Source organism: Protopterus annectens, chromosome 1.part0 (genome assembly GCF_019279795.1).
Source record: "Protopterus annectens isolate FY-2018-M chromosome 1.part0, PAN1.0, whole genome shotgun sequence".
Lineage (NCBI taxonomy): Eukaryota > Metazoa > Chordata > Ceratodontiformes > Protopteridae > Protopterus > Protopterus annectens.
In genome coordinates this window covers 343,492,499-343,509,559 of record NC_056725.1, presented here as the reverse complement: position 1 = coordinate 343,509,559, position 17,061 = coordinate 343,492,499, and positions in this window count along the sequence as shown.

Sequence of the window (17,061 nt, the reverse complement as noted above, 5' to 3'; positions counted from 1 at the left end):
TGCCAAAGTAAAATAACCGCAGGAAAAGATTCTGCTTTTCTTCTGGTGTTTTCCCATTTATAGTATAAAACTAATTATATTGTTGTAGAAACAGCCAAGATTAGAATAAAATGTAAGATATTTCTATGACTTGGTAACTAGATCAGATTAGGATAATAGGTGTTGTTTCCTTAGATATTAGTAAGACTTTTGACATGGTTTGAAAAATGAAATATATGGGGATGATTATATCCTATCTTACTTATCTAATTCTAAGGTAGATAACACAAGTAAAATATCTGTTGTCCAAGTAGTTACAGTAAAGTACGTCTATTCTGGTGATAGATGGTTATCAGTGGAACACCCCAATCATTGCTCCATTACCGAGGCACATCCTTTTAAGATGTCTTATCAAGTCACCGCAAAATATCTAGAAAAAAATCTTTTTTGAAAGATGACACAAACAAAGTCACCAAGAATGACAGGCAGAAAAATGCAGATAGGATGGCAATAGACTTGCCAAGCTTGGTGGAGGAATCTAAAACACTGAAATATAGGTCACATCTAAAATATGCACATAAAATACATTTTGGAAGCAAAACCCAGCAAATGTTTACACAGAGTGACTAAAAGAACAAAAGTAGAAAGGAACTTTGAGTAGTTATATCTGATAGGTAAACAAAATGCAACACTCAACAAAAATACTAGTTTGGTACGACATTCAAGATGGTACATAACATCACATGTTAAAAACAAAAAGTAATTCCACCCAATTCTTTATGGGTACTGAGTTAAAAAACATCAAAAGTAATTTATACACTTTTGAAGATGTGCATTTTGTAAGAATATATAAAAGAGCAGATACAGTCAAGAGAATATTTACAAAAGTACTGAAGAGTCTGTAATAATTACCATACAAAAAATATAAGTATGACTCAAAGCTTTACATATATCAAAAGAAACCTTATAATTCAATATGTATTACATATTAAAATGGATGAAAAGACATGACAATCTGAAGAGCTGAAGGGTTCATCCAGCCTGTTTCTGACACTCAGATGTGTGAAAATTCATCTGCTGGATCTATGAAACAGCAAAAATCAAAATGTACTGTAAGGCTAGCAGAAATGTTTTATTTGTGGTGAATTGCTCTACCAACAATCCTGCTACTTAGATATGCTAAAGTTGAGATGCATTACCTTATTGAGTGTTAACTAAATGAGATTCTATTGTTTGAAATGAAAAAAAAAATAATTTCCAATCTGGTTTCTTTTTGTTAACAGTAGTGATTCAATGTGTATGCTGTTTCCATTGATGCTTGCAAAGTCAACAAGTAAGTGTACCTAGGTAATTTGTGTGTGGTTTAAGGAAGGCAATTTGACCCCCATAAGGTGGCATAAAAACATATTTTAACAGTTATTAAAGCACTTCAATTACTATTTTAATGGTTGAAGTTTCAGTTGTTAGACACTTGGGAAAAACAGATGAAAATCCCTGAGATCATTGTGCAATGGGGAAAACAAAAATCACAGAAATACTACGATCTCAGAATTAGCAAAAAAAAAACAAATGCATTCTACGTTTAGTGTTCACATATCTGACTGCTCAGCACTTGTCTCAAACGTCTGCATTGCTTTCAGATTGATGATATTAGATAGAGGATCCAGAACAGGGTGTATAACCTTTATGCTTCAAGGGCCACGCTCCATGTTTGGCAGGCAAAGTTTGTGGTGCCACATTATCATGCCAAGTATGCATCTACACAGTCAATGCAGTTTGTTGGAGGACATGCTGATGGCCAGATAAAATACTTTGTTGGGCAACACTGTGGCCTTTGGGCCACCTGTTGGACACCCCTGGTCTAGAGATTTCAAGGCAGCATTTTTCACAAGATGCATATCACATGATTGGAGTAGTCTCACTGAAGAGTTAGGTGGGTGAGAAGGTAGTATTTTCCCCAAAGGGTATGTCACATGATTGGAATAGACATGCTGAAAGATTAGTTGGGTAACAGTGATGGAATTCAGTAGTGCATGGAACAAACATAATTTTAATGAACTGTGAGAAAGCAGTTTATAGGTTCATAAGTGCATAGGTGTGTACTAGGCTAACTGTCCTTGTGGGCCATTTTAAGCCAGCCAGTTTCCCTTTTCATGCTCAAACTAACCTACCCTATTTGGTGTTAGATTGACCTTACCAATCTCATAGCCAATACTTATACATTTCCCCTAATGAGAATAAGTAGGATCATGCCACAAATAATTTGAGGGGACTTATGCATGGGATATAGCATTTAGGAGCTGCCTTTGTCTATTAGTAGAAAAGTGGATAGTCCTGGGGTAACTTTTCTTTTTTCCCATCCATAGATCCAAGATGTACCTGAATATGGACAGGGATGAACTTTGTTTTACATGAATGGGGAGTCTGTTCCAGAGCAGTGCTATCCTCTGTGACATATACTTGTTCCTCCAAACTTTTCTGTTGATCTTGAAGAAGAGGTTTAGATCCCTAGACTGAGTATTTCTTATGCCATTTGACTTGCTGATATGCAGTAAATCCATCATTATTGGGTCAGAGGATGCCTTGTATGCTAGACACAGATCTCCTTTTTACAGTCTGTAGGATACCAAGTATAGTGACAGGGCTTTGAGTCAGTCCATGTAGGATATGTTGTTTATGCCTTGTATCATTTTAGTTTATAAAAAAAAAAAATAGCTTATCCATTACAAACAGAAAGAAGACTACGAGGGCCAAGCAGGTATTTTCTGTTTCCACAATCTGGTTTATGTGAGATAGAACATACAAAACATTCCCCTGTACACTGTCAGAGACTATGTCTTCACTGAGTAATACCAGCACTGTGTGAATTGGAATGTTCTGAGCACCTTTTACAAAACAGATAAGCTTTTTCTAATGCACAAATCCTATTTACCAATTAATAACTCCCAGAAAAAGAAATTTTTATTTAGTTTAATGGAAATTATACATATGTTTATTTTTTTTTTTGTCAAAGATCTATTCTTATTGACTTACAGTTATTCTTAGCTTATCTGGTAAGTATTTTCCCAGCACAGTACACTTGTTGCAATGGGGTCCCCCTGCAAAAAGAAGTTTTAAGGAGAAGAGCAATTTTCAAGATTCAATCTCCAACTGTGTTTTTGGTCTATGTTTTTTTTTCTTTTGGCTTTCACCACTCAGAATTTTGAGTGGCAACATTTCAATAGGGAGACATTTTAAAAAGTTGTGTTTTTGACTGATGCAGGATATGTTATATCCCTTGCAGTACACACCTTGTTTGAATCTCCTAAAATTTTAAGAAGGCTAACACTTTTAAGCTGTCTTGACATTTTTCAGTTTTCTTCTGTGAAAAACCTATACAGTTTCATACTGGGTGCCTTTTTTGAACTGGTCCTTCTCTTACCATTTCAATCATGGCTCAGTCCAAAAACACAGAGGTAAATACAATAGATATATTAAATATTTCATGTAGCCAATCAATCAGCATGTTTAGCTGAGGTAAAAGAAAAAATTGCTTGAACAAAATACAGGCTATGACAAGAACGGGCAAACTTCAGGTAGTCAGTGACCAGAAGGCAGGAGTGATCTTACAACCTGTGAGCTCTGAAGCAACCATGCTGTCTTGTCATTTCTAACAAAATATGTAAGCTACAGACCATTTATTTTGGTACCAAAAATAGAAATGTTATTACGCATTTATTTTGCAATTTCTTGCATCTACTTTCATTAAATGGCGGTGCTAAATCAGCAATAATTTAAGTCCCTATTTATCCTGTTAATAATAAAACAAAAGTTACCAAATCTGAGAAATCAAACCATTCAACAAGGCACAATTCAAGAAAAACTACATACTGACCACCAAGCATTTCTCAGTAGGGAATGCAATCCTTGCCCTATGATGTGGTACTTTGAAAACACTTAAAAAAGGACAGCCTGGTTTATGTATTCTTCCTCTGTTCCTTCTGTACAGATGACTTTGCAATTTTACTGGACACAATTTTAGCTTACCTTGGAATCTTTTATTCTTTCCTTTTAGAATTTGTAACAGTATATAATATTTCATATGATGCATGGCAAAAGCTGTTTAAATGAGAAGCTATTCACAGTTGATTAGGCAGCAAGGACAAGCTGGTAACTAGAAGTAAGATTCACCCAAAGGGTCCACTGAACTTCTTTTCCTCAATTAAATCCAGGTGTATTAATGAGCTTACCTCCTGGGCACAATGCAATAAGAACATAATACTTTTTTGTATAAATCATTATAAAGACAAACTTTGATTTGAGTCAACATCAGGGAAACATATTATATTTCAAAGTCCACAGGTCAGATGGTAAGGGTTAATTTTAAAATACATCTTTAAAGCTGACCAGTGCAAGCAAATCCTGTATCCACTTCGGCATGAGGTTTCAAAGACAACACTTCAGATGCAAAGGAATCTAATCTTGTAGAGGCCAAGTACAACCTATCTACAGCTCCCCCCCCCCCAACTGGCAGAGCACAGAAAATTAGCCGGTCTTCATGGAATTACAAGTTCTTTCCTAGGGGAAGGCCCAGGTTGTATTGGCCTAAATACACTAACAGAAGAACTTTAAGAGTAACCCATGGTCTAATTGTCAGCTAATGCAGTCTACACAGCACTGGTGTAATATTACAGGATTAGGAAATATCAGTTAGTTGGCAGGATGCAGAATTCTATAAAAGGCACATTTTTTTACCTGGTCCTTCTCATACCTAATCAGTGATGGCTGAGGTCACAAAGGCAGATGTAAACTAAGCATAATGGATATATGAATAATTTGGTACAGTTTAACAAAGCTGACACTTTCTTACTGTTGCCAGTTTTGTACTTACGGCATAATCATATATGAACAACTCATTGAAAGACTTTGTTGCCTTGGATCATATGAAATGTTATACAAACAGTCCTGAATTAAGGAGCTTCAGGTAAAAGGAAGTGCTATAATCCAGTTATAAGACGACAAAGGTATTACTGAAGTAAATATGTCCACACGGGAAAGAAAATGCTTAGGTTTTGGATTCAGGCTGTATTCTACAGATAATAACAGGAGTCCTAACCACAGCTTATGCTTGGCCCCTAAGACTCTGAGATTACTCACCATTCTCACAGGGTATATTACTGCTAACAGATATACCTTTGGTCAGTTTGTATCAAAAGAAATGTAATGAATATCACATTAAAACATAATGCTAAATATAATCTCTTACCAAACTACAATAAATAAAGCAGTTGCATGCAAATTGCCATGGCTATTTGCAAATAAATTGTAATTGATGGTGACAAAGTAAACAGCTTCTTGTCTTGCAATGCCTAAAACTACTCTGAGAAATGAAATAATGCAAAGGTAAGGGATAAGAAGCCTACTTGCCATGCCTTCCCCCAATATGAGGATGATGTATTCCACACCCCTGCTAGTAATGCATCTTCAAAGCTGCAGAACTTTGGAGTAAAGGAAATATTTGGATTTACAAGACAGTCTAACCTTAGAAATGAACTTTGTAGTCAGCAGGAATTGGAAAGTCAAGCCTCCACAGAGAGCTGTGGGGGATGTGGGCAGCTTGTCCCCTACAGAAAGATTCTTCTGTTACAACTATGTTTCTTCATCAGTAAAGTTTTGCAGATATTCAGTACTACAGTAGGTATGAATTTGGCAAGTCTATGAATTGCTTATATTGCATTTTGTGGATTCAGCAACTGAAGCATTTATATAATGGCATACTTACCTTCGTTTAATGCTTAATAGTCAAGACAATTGGCTAAAACAAAACAGATGCATTTTGGATTCAGTCTTGACCACAAGTATAAGCTATAGCAAACCAACTAAAACTAAATAGTACAGCATGTCAGATTAGACATGCAAAAATACAACATAGTATTATTAATAACAATTAATAAATGAGAGAATATACCAATAATAGACTCAGTAGTTCAGATCTAAAAGCTGTAATCTTGCATAAATATTTTAAGTACTGACCTATCTCATATGTATAACAATAATGCCACACATCCTGTGTGGTAAAATGGGAGACTTAAAAGTAAAGGGAATTATAAGAAATCATCGATAGAAATAATATAAAAGGAAGGTTTAAGCAGTGGAATAGCTTTTCAGCCATTTTTGCAAGGATAACATAGAAATGTATGATAGTTCAACAGTCTAAGTAAATAAATGCAGTACAACAAAGCAACAAACTTGAAGATACATGGAATGTGGTTATATACTTACAAAGGAAGTGGAAAGTGAGCAGGAAATTTACTTTGACTAGAGCAGTTTGCATGCCTCCATGTGGCTCTTACTTGTTGGCTGGATGGGTTGCAAAGGGGACTAAAGGCAGAAAACTGTTATGAGTTATAATACGAGGAGCATATGGAGCATATGGAAGTTCACTTGTGGCAACCCAAATGGCTAAGGCCAAGGCATCATATACGAGTCAGTCATGTGACTGGTGAGTGTCATCAACTGGAACAAACAGACACAATTGGTAAGGAAATACAGCTGTGAAATCTGGTGGGATCAGAGTGAAATTTGTGGTGCCACTACCATCTTAAATTAGATTTATTTGAGGTCTTGTGAGGTTAATTGCCCCATTCACACAAGACTGCAGATTATGGTTTTCTAATTGTGTGTCTCATTGCAGATGAAGAGCAGTAAGCAAGCAACAAAGGTATAAAGAGTAATGTACAGGATAGAGAACAATGCTGTCCATCTAACAGTCAGTCTGCTGGCTGTATTATCCATAATGCACTGATGTTCTTGCATGTATATCAAGATTAGAAACTGGAAAATCCTACTCAGAAGTGTCCACAGGTAATGCTAGTATGGAAGGTTACAGTCTATAGAAATAAGAATTCCATTGCAAGAGACATATTTGGCTTTTGGACCTACTTATTCTAACAATTAACAAGAAATATCAATGACTTAGAGATTTGGACTCGATGATGGACATGTGAGCCCAAGGAAAGGGAGGTGCTAGTTAGAATACCATGTACCTAAAGAACCATACACTTTACATAAGGGCTGCTGAACTGTTTAAATATTTTCATTGATAGGAACCTTACTGAGCTTTGAAGGTGTATGTTTTGGCTTAGCAGATTAGCTCATGACTTTGGGTAAACCAAGAAGAAAATGTGGTGATGTAACTCTCCAGGGAAGTGCTGATAGTGGTAGTGGATAGATATGACCCCAAAAGTAAGATCAACATCAAAGGAAGGATATTGACAAATGGTGTTTATTGTTAACAAAAACAGTTAAGGGTCTAACACAATACCCTGTAGGCTAAAAGAATGTATAGGTGAGAAATGGGCAGTCCACTCCTTACACTAAAATCTTTCAACATACAACAGACCCACTGCAATTGAAATGGGTATACGATGAGATAATGAAGCTAGAATCACTGATTGTAGTGTCAGTAGTGCGACAAATGCACTACTTTGGTGCAGAAGGTTGTAGGTTCTATTCTCAAATTGCTAGATTCTCCTTTGTTCTGACTGAGAGTGTTTCTCAAACAATCTGGAATAGAGCTGATAAGTATATTTTTGGCACTTTAACTGTTCAGAGTTCTGCATTGTCTTTATTTTTGCTTGACTGAATTATTTATATATTTGCTGGAAGAATTTTGTTTTCTGATCTTGCTTACGCCCCACCCTATTGTTGTTCTGTTCTTAAAGTTGGTGGCTTTTGCAGTTGCCCGTCCCTACTGTAAATGTAATCTGGGACACTCCTTCCAGTCCCACCTCTTTAGCTCATTCTTCCTAATACAGAGATCATTTGGGAAAGCCAAACCCCTTAGACCCTTAACCTTGAATTATCTTCTGTTCCTGCTCTCTCCCGTTTTACTTTAAAAAAATAAATAAATAAAAATAAAAAAGACACTATCCAGCTGCTTATATTTTCTAATTTGTATTTATTGCTACTACTCTGTTAATTTAATCTTGTTTTGCTTTTTCCTGATACTTGCTGCCTGTTCTCCAGTGTTCAACTGTACCTTTTCTGTTGCATTTATTACTGCTTGTTTATAGCCTGTCTAACCCCTTAGCTCTCCCTGGCCTTTCTCCCTCAGATTCTGACAACTATGGATGGACAATTTCCTACAGTTTCTCCTACCACTCTGGTTGATATGAGTATCCTGAAACAGTGTAGCAACTGCCTCATGTACATGGACAACCATCTACTACTACCACCTAGGAACACAATTTGTGAGAGATGCAATTACATTAGGAACCTATAGTCCAAGGTCTCTCCCCCTCAAGCCAGTATATCTGGCACCGAAAAGGTTGTCAGCCCAATCACTACACCTCAAACACCACCCACACCTGCACAACACACACCTACATATGCAGAGGTACCCCACTTAAACATACCCAAACCAAAGGAGATCTCCGAGGCAAAAACACACAAGATCACCCTAGCCCTCCACACCACATAACATTCATAGTCCACACACCTGTGCCTCACAGACACTAAGGCTTCACCATACACCCAACATATTAGTCATAAGACACTCCATTGTGAGACATGCATATGTGCCTCATACCAGGCTGGATAAGGAGAAAGTCATGGTTAGTTGTCTGTCAGGTGCCAGAATCCACCATATCACATACGGACTCAAATCTCTCAACAACAGGTACTGTTATGACTCTGTCATAGTCCATGTTGGTGTGAATGACTTGAGATGTACCTCTCTGGACTATATGAAGAGAGACATGATTGAGCTTGCTGATTATGTGTCCCAGGCAGGTATGTCCCTAGCCTTAAGCAGCATTCTGCTGTCACCCAGAATGATGCCTCAATACAAGCAGAAAATGATTGACTTTAACAGTTGGTTTAGTTTCTTGTGTCATTATATGGGGATCCAGTACCTGATAGCCTGGGAAGATATGATCAACAGACTACGATGCTTTGCCAGAGATGGCCTGCATCTGTCTCACCTGGGCTACAGGCTTCTGGCAAAGGCTCTTGCCTCCCCTATAGTGCCTTTGTTAGGAAAAATGATGATGTTAAAACTACTAAGATAAAAATTTTAACAAAACACGAATTAAAGGTCATGCTGCTAAACACTAGGAGTTTAAACATCAAACTGCATTCATTGCAAGCATTCCTAACCCTGAAAAATGCTGACATCTGTGCAGTCACAGAAACCTGGTTCAAAGCTGCAGAGAGCACCCCAGCCTTACCTGGTTACTCATCCTATCATACATTCAGACCCCAATCTGTGGGCAGTAAAGCCAAAGGAGATGGAGTTTCAATATACGTTAAAGACATACACACCTCCAGGCTGGTCAAATAGTATAACACACAGGAGACACTTCAGGTGCAGTTAACCAGTGACAAGACCCTTATTCAAATCAAAGTTAGCTACCAGCCCCCGAATCTGACTCAAGATGCCCAATCTGCCTATTTGGACCTGTTTGAATCTATCAAGATTCAACCCTTTACCCTGATCCTGGGTGACTTTAACTTCTCAAACATAGACTGGAAGAACTACTCATGCCAGAACACAAATGCCCAGATATTCCTAGATTTTGCCAATGCAAATTCCTTGGAACAGCTATTCGATACCCCCACAAGAGGTGATAATATCATGGACTTGGTATCAACCAACATAAGTAACCACTGCAGCATCCCATTAGTATCATCCTCCCTGGTAAGATCTGACCACAAACCAGTCACTTTTGATGTCACCATCTTCCCCAACCCCCCTCTAGCTAAGATCAGACATAAAAATTTCTCCAAAGCTGATTGCAGCCTCCTAGGGGATGGTATAAACAGCTTCATAGCCCCCTCCCCCTCTGTAGGAACTGGCACCAATATCCAAAACTACACCAAAACACTATATGAGCATTTATACAGATGCATTGAATCAGGAATACCTGACAGAACTACATCATCCTCTACAAGGAAGAGTAAACCTGCCTGGTGGAGATCTGCAATAAATAAACTCTATAACAAAAATAAAAGGCTGCTGTCCAAGACCAAGAAGGAGCAGATGCCCAGTTGGAAGCAATGCCTCCTTAGCCTGAGCAAGCAAATAAGAGCACTAGTGAAATCCTTCAAAGCAAACTTTGAGTCCAAATTGGCCACATCTGCTAGAGACAGTCATAAAGCCTTCTTCACATATGTCCGCAACCTCAAAGGAAGTACCCAGATCGGTTCAGAACTGGTGGTCAAGGACACCACATATACAAATGCCGTAGATATAGCAAACTTGCTGGCTGACAGGCTGAGTGAAAACTTTACTCCTCTGTCCTCCCCATCAGTAAATCAGGGCATCCCCAGTACCTGCCCCTTTCCCCTTATATCTAGGGAACAGGTCATCACTGCTCTCTCAAATGCATAAAATCCAGACTCCATGGGACTTGATAATATCCCAGGCTGCATCCTACATGAACTCAGGCAGGAACTTGCAGCACCATTAGGCACACTATTCAACCAAAGCCTGAGCACTGGCTTCATCTCAGCTGAGCAGAGGACAGCCACTGTCATCCCTTTACACAAAGGTTGAGCGTCCACCGATTTGGGAAATTATAGACCCACCAGCCTAACTAGCCTGATCTGCAAGGCCATGGAATGGATTATCATGGACCTCATTTAACAGGGACATTGACAACCTCCAAACACTTGATCCCATACAGTTTGGCTTTGTCAAGGGGAGGTCATGCCTGCTTAATTTGGTTGACTTCTTTGAGACAGTCACCAAAGCCATGGAGGAAGGGAAGATGGTGCACACCGCCTACCTTGACCTGGCCAAAGCCTTTGACACAATTCCCCACTCGGGGATAATAGATAAACTCTCTCAACTAGGCATAAGTCCACGTGTTAGCAGATTGGCTGACTCACTGATAGGACCCACATAGTGAAAATAGGGGAAGCCACCTCAAGCAGTAGACCCATAACAAGCTGCGTACCTCAGGGTTCGGTCTTGGGGCCTCTGTTATTTGGGATATACTTTTCTGAGGTGCCGGCCAAAACCATTGGGCTATGGCTGACCAAGTTTGCAGATGACTGCATGCTGGGTGCTGTCATAAGTTCCCCTAGTAATGTGGACATCCTCCAAGAGGGTCTCACTCAGACAAATGACTGGTGCCAGAAAAATAGTCTCAAGCTGAATGACAAAAATGCATCATCATCCCCTTTGGGGAGAGTGATGTCCCCACAAATTATCACATTAATAACAATGTCCTAAACACGCAATCAGTTGTGAGGGATTTGGGCACCCAGGTTGATAGCAACCTGGCTTTTGACCACCATGTTGCTTCCGTTGTATGGAAATCCTTCTACATTGCCCACCTCATAAGTAAGGGTATCGCATCCAAAGACAAGGAGGTCATAACACCCCTGTATTCTTACCTTATAAGGCCCATTATTGAACACAATGCCCCTTTCAGCATGCACCTCGCAAAGCACATGCAGCAGCTGGAGAGACCACAGAGGTTCCTCACCAGGAGAATCCAGGGCCTCAAACATCTACCATACACAGATAGGCTAAAAGCCTATCTCTTTACTCAGTTTCATTCAGACTCCTCAGAGGTGACCTCTGTCTAGCTTACAAGGTGATCTCAGACCCCACCTTGGGATTTCTGCATATCTGCAAGTCAAGCTCCACGTGAGTAACCCATACGCTCAGCCTCAGCCTGGTTTGTGACATCAACCAGTCTTGTTGGTGGGACAGAGTTGTGTTCCAGAGACTCCCCCATCTATAGAATAGACTCCTTCGCTACATCAAGCAGAGTACTTCTTTACCCATTTTTAAGTACAACTTGGATAACTGGATGGGAAACAGAAAATATAACCCTGGGATTCAACCTGTGCCCCTGCTGGACAGGGTCATTTGGTGCTGATTTGCCTAAACGTGGGCTAAACTCTTGGCTAGACATATCAGGGCCTCAAGGCCAATAGCCTACTAATCTCCTATTATCCTAATATTCCCATACCAGGTAGCTAGATTGCTGTCACCGCAGTGCAGCATAAGGGAAGTGTTGTACTCCTGCTTGTGCTATCCTTCTAATGAGATGTTAAACTGAGGTCTCATCTGTTGGAGTTTCTGGTAGTTCAGGTGGATGTAAAAGATTCCGTGGAACCTGTCAAAAAGAGTAGAGATTCTTTGCTCATATACATAAATAACTCTTTTATTTACAAAATATTTACATATTTACAAATATTTATATATGTACAAATATATAAATATACAAATCTGTTTACATATATTCATCATTTCCTTTGCAATCATGCTAAATTTTCATCCCTATTAGACCCCCAATCGTTTTTCCGTAATCACGTCTAATTTTACTTAATATTGTTGCTAAAATCAATTTACCATTAACATAATTTAATTTATTCTTTCATTCCATATGACACATATACAATTTGATAACTATGTATATATTCTTTTAACATATTCTTTACCTCTATTCTTATAATATCCATATTTAATCATATTCGTGTTTATTTTATTCACTTCTTTCATATCTTCAAAAAAATAAAACATCTTTACATAGTTTCCCTATAACTTTTTCACTCTTTTGCATTTCAAAAATGCATCTTCTTTCATTTTTTCTTCTTGATAATATAAACATATTCTATCACTTTTCTTTTCATATGGCATATTTCCATTTACTGGCAATTTATCTCTAACCTGTCTCCAAAAAATCTTGACATTCTATGTTCTGATTACACCATTTGCTTCTTATTTTATAGCTTTTACATCTGTTAGATTTTCCCATTGTTTTACATAGTAATGTTTTATTATTACATTTTATACCGTACTTTTCTATCTTTTTCTATATCATCAATTTTTAATTTCCACAAAAATATTTTTTCTTGGTAACATTTTATTTCTTCATTTATACACTCTTTTTCTCTTTTATCAATTTTTACCATAACCCCAAAATGTATCATACTTATATTTAATTTTTCATCTTTTTTATGTATCTACTTTAACACTTTGTACAAATTTAATGAAGCAGTGTATACCACTGGGTTAATTAACCATAAACCTCCCTGTTCTTTATTTACATAAAAAACTCCTCATTTTACTGGGTTTAATCTATAACCCCATATAAATGAAAAAAAGTATCTGCAATCATTCCTTTTCAAATACTGTTGGCTACATAAATACAATTGCTATGTATGCTATTTTCCCATCAGTACTGAATTTATCAAATAGCCTTTTTTCTGAATGATAATTTATATGTTCTCCAAAAAAACACGTTTGCTTTATTTCTTCTATTGTTTTTCCCATTTAATTCTACTGTCATCTTTATTCCCAGACTGTATACCTAACAGAGAAATGTCATTAATTGTAAAATATATACCCCTGACCCTTACTATGTCACCTAAAAATTTACTTTTCTCTTTATTTAAAGCCGTCCCTATCTTCTCTAGATGTTTGATTGTGCAAATTATTACTTCTTTTATCCAAATTTGGTTTCTTGCAATTATTATAATGTCATCTCAATATGTTAACAGAACAAGAATTCTTAACCCTTCAAGTGTTATAGACCCTGCCTCCTTAATTTTGTAATTTATTTCACATACTATCATATTTGTAACTAATGCAAAGAGTGTACAGCTCATTCAACATCTCTGTCTTGCACCACTCTTCATATGTACCTCTTGGCTTAAACAGCTATTTACAATTACTTTTACTTTATTATTACTATACACTGACATACATAATTTCCTAACTTTTTCACTTATATTCTTTCATTATTACCCATAAGATTTCATGCCCGATTGTTTTGAATGCCTTATTAAGGTCTCCTATCATGACTTTCTCTTATTCTTTTCTGTTCCTAATATCATCCACATTTTCTCTAACTAGAATTAATAATTTTTGACAACTCTTCCCCTTTATACTATATATGCTAGCTTCCATAATATTTTCTGTTTTAGTTTCAAATCGCTTTTGTATTATTCTCATAAAGATCTCAGAATTATTATTATTCAGTACTGTTGGTCTCCAGTTTTTTAATTCTCTTCTGTCTTCCTTCTTCCATATGAATTTAAGTATTCCACTACATAATTCTTCAAACATAAAACCTTAATTTAACCATTAATTCAATATCTTTTATTATTTTTTTTGCCAATCCCTAACATTTTTATACATTTCATGCCCTATTCCATTTAGGCGTGCAACCAAATATATATTTTCCTGTCCTAATACTTTATCGAGCTCATTTAAAGAAATTTCCTTTTTCAACTCTTTTTTTCTTTTTCTGTTAACTTTTTTGCTTTCCATGTTTTTTCACTACCTTCTTTTTTATTTGAACATTTCATGTACATATTGTATTTTACTATTCATAATCTTCCCTTGAGTTCTTTCTATTTCTCCTTTTACATTTTTGTCTCATTACACTACCATTTTTCTTTACCAATCTGCTTAAGTAGCTTGATTCTTCTCTTTTTCCTTGCAGAAACTATCTTTGCTTATGTAACAATTCTTATATTTTTTCATGATTTCTTTCATATAATTATTTTCTTTATCAAAGTACTTTCTGTCTTTATCTTCTAAATATTCCAATGCATCGTTATATGTTCTTTTATATTTTTCTTTCCCTACTTTTCTTGGATCATATTGCCACTGTAAAAAAAACATTTTTTTAAATTTTTTCTTTAAATACCGTCCACCATTCAGAGCAAATTTTATAAAATGTTCTCATAGTAATATGATCTTTCCATAACTGTATTGCTAATCTCTTTCCTTCTTCATTCCATGCTTTCTCATTTATCCTTTTTATTCATTTGCCTATTTTTATATACTCCTTGTTTTACTTTTATCTCTAGCCATCTTGCAAAATGATCAGAAAATCCTGTTTTAACTAACCCCTTCTCCTATAACTAAACCTTCTGATACTATAAAATAATCTATTTCAGTACTACACATACTCCTTTATAAGTCCGTGATTTTTTGTCCCAAAGTTTTACCTTACCACATCTTATAACTTCTAACATTTTTCTTATAGCATTTCCTTTCTTTTTACACTTGCCTTTTAAATCACAATTAAGTTTACACTTGGCTCTTGAGTCACATTTAAAGTCTCTTGTTATTATAATATTCATATTTATCACTACATAATCTGAAATCTGATGAAATAAGCTCTCACTTTCTTTCCTGTTAGTTGCAAGCACATAATGTTATATTGGCATATGCTTAGTATTTCCATTTTAAATTTACAATGGCTAATCTTCCAATTTTTGTTAAAGTTACATCTAATATCTTTACTGTATTTTTACAGACCATGGCTATTCCAGGAAAATCTCTGATTTCCCAAATTCCAGATTATCTTTCCTTCCCATAGTTTGTTTGTAATCTTTCATTATTGGTTAAAAATAATATATATTTTTAACATAATTACGTCTACTTCACATTCATTACACCAATCCAAAATGCCTGTTCTTCTTACTGTATTCTTAATACTATTCACATTTACAGAAAGCACTCTAAAATTTTCTTTTTCTGTTTGATTCATTGTTACATAAGTTCATAGATAATTACTAGGCTAGCTTTCTTAATAGGCCATTCTAAGTCTAACCAATTTCCTTCCCAAAGGTGAAAATCAAACACTGTACCTTGTGTTTGTGAGTCAAATATTAATCAATATACCAAGCCCCAATCTTTAGCTATATATATATATATATATATATATATATATATATATATATATATATATATATATATATATATATTCTTTTTCATCCATTTCCTTTCAAGTTTTCTTTTGTACTTATCCCTTTAAATTTTCTTTTTCTGTCTTTTACCCTTTTGCCAATAGAATTATTTTCTCTTTTACTACTTCCTAGTGTATGTCTTCTTCATCACTTATTTCTGAACCTTCTTCCATATCCTGTTTATTATTTTTTCTCTAATTTCTACTACTTCGAAAATGTCTTCTCTTTATTTATTTTCTTCTCTTTCTCTTTCTTTTTCTTTTAACTTTCTGTTATTTTTGTTTTTGCAATCCATCCCTAAATGTCCAATTTTGTTACATTTATAACATTTCAATTCAATTTTTTGAGTGCCATGTCCCATTTTCCCCTCAAATATAACATCTTTGTCACAGTTACTTATCAAATGCCATTCCTTTTCCAAAAAAAAAAACATGTTTAGGGTTGTCCCCAGTATTTTTCAACATCCATATTCCCCTCCATGTTTGTCATACTTTATATATTTTTTTCTATTTTTAATACAATGTTACAATCCCAGCCACCAGTCCATAAAACCTTTTGTCATAAACTTTTGCAATGTCCAGTACTTCTTTCCATAAAGCTTTCAAATGTCCTTTCAAAGTCCCACTTTCTACCTCTGTTCAAAATTGTACATGAATTTTCTTTTTGTTTTCCTGCTAAATGCCTTTATCACATAAAGATTCCATGGGTTACTACACTCTTTCTTTTTTCATATTCTCCAAGCAAATGTTCCACTGAAAAACAGTCTCAAATGTAATGTCACAAAATGCCTCTTTGTTAATAAGAATAAATGCTCTTACCTCATGTGCTTTTACACCAAAAGGAGCAAGTAAATTATCCCACAATTCATACCTGCCCATTTCCTTGTCTTCTTTACTTTGAATCCTTACCATATACTTCTGTTTTTCATTGTATTCTGCCTTATTTTCTGCTACTCCACCTTTGCCTTCTTTTACTTTTTCTGCATATATTTTCTTTTCTGTCTTACCACTATTGTCTCTGTATTCTCCTTTTGTATTTTCTCATAACATCCCCCAGGAAACATCTCCTTTATTTTTTAGCTCACTCTGCACCACCCTTTATTTAAGTAAGTTATCCCACAGCTCTCCTGACTGGAGGGGTGTAATTAGACATCCATCATTTACAGACTCATCTCCATCAAACAGGTTTCTTTTAAACATTTCCTAGGAATCCTGCACACATTCTTCAGTACCATTAATTGTTTTATCCTTTATTTCTTGATAACTACTACATCATCTCCTTCTCTCTCCATCCACCTTCCTATTTCTCTGGGCTGCCTCTGTGTCAAGAGTGGAAACAGGAAGTGCTCTTCCAAAATGGTTCCCACTCACACTTATAAGG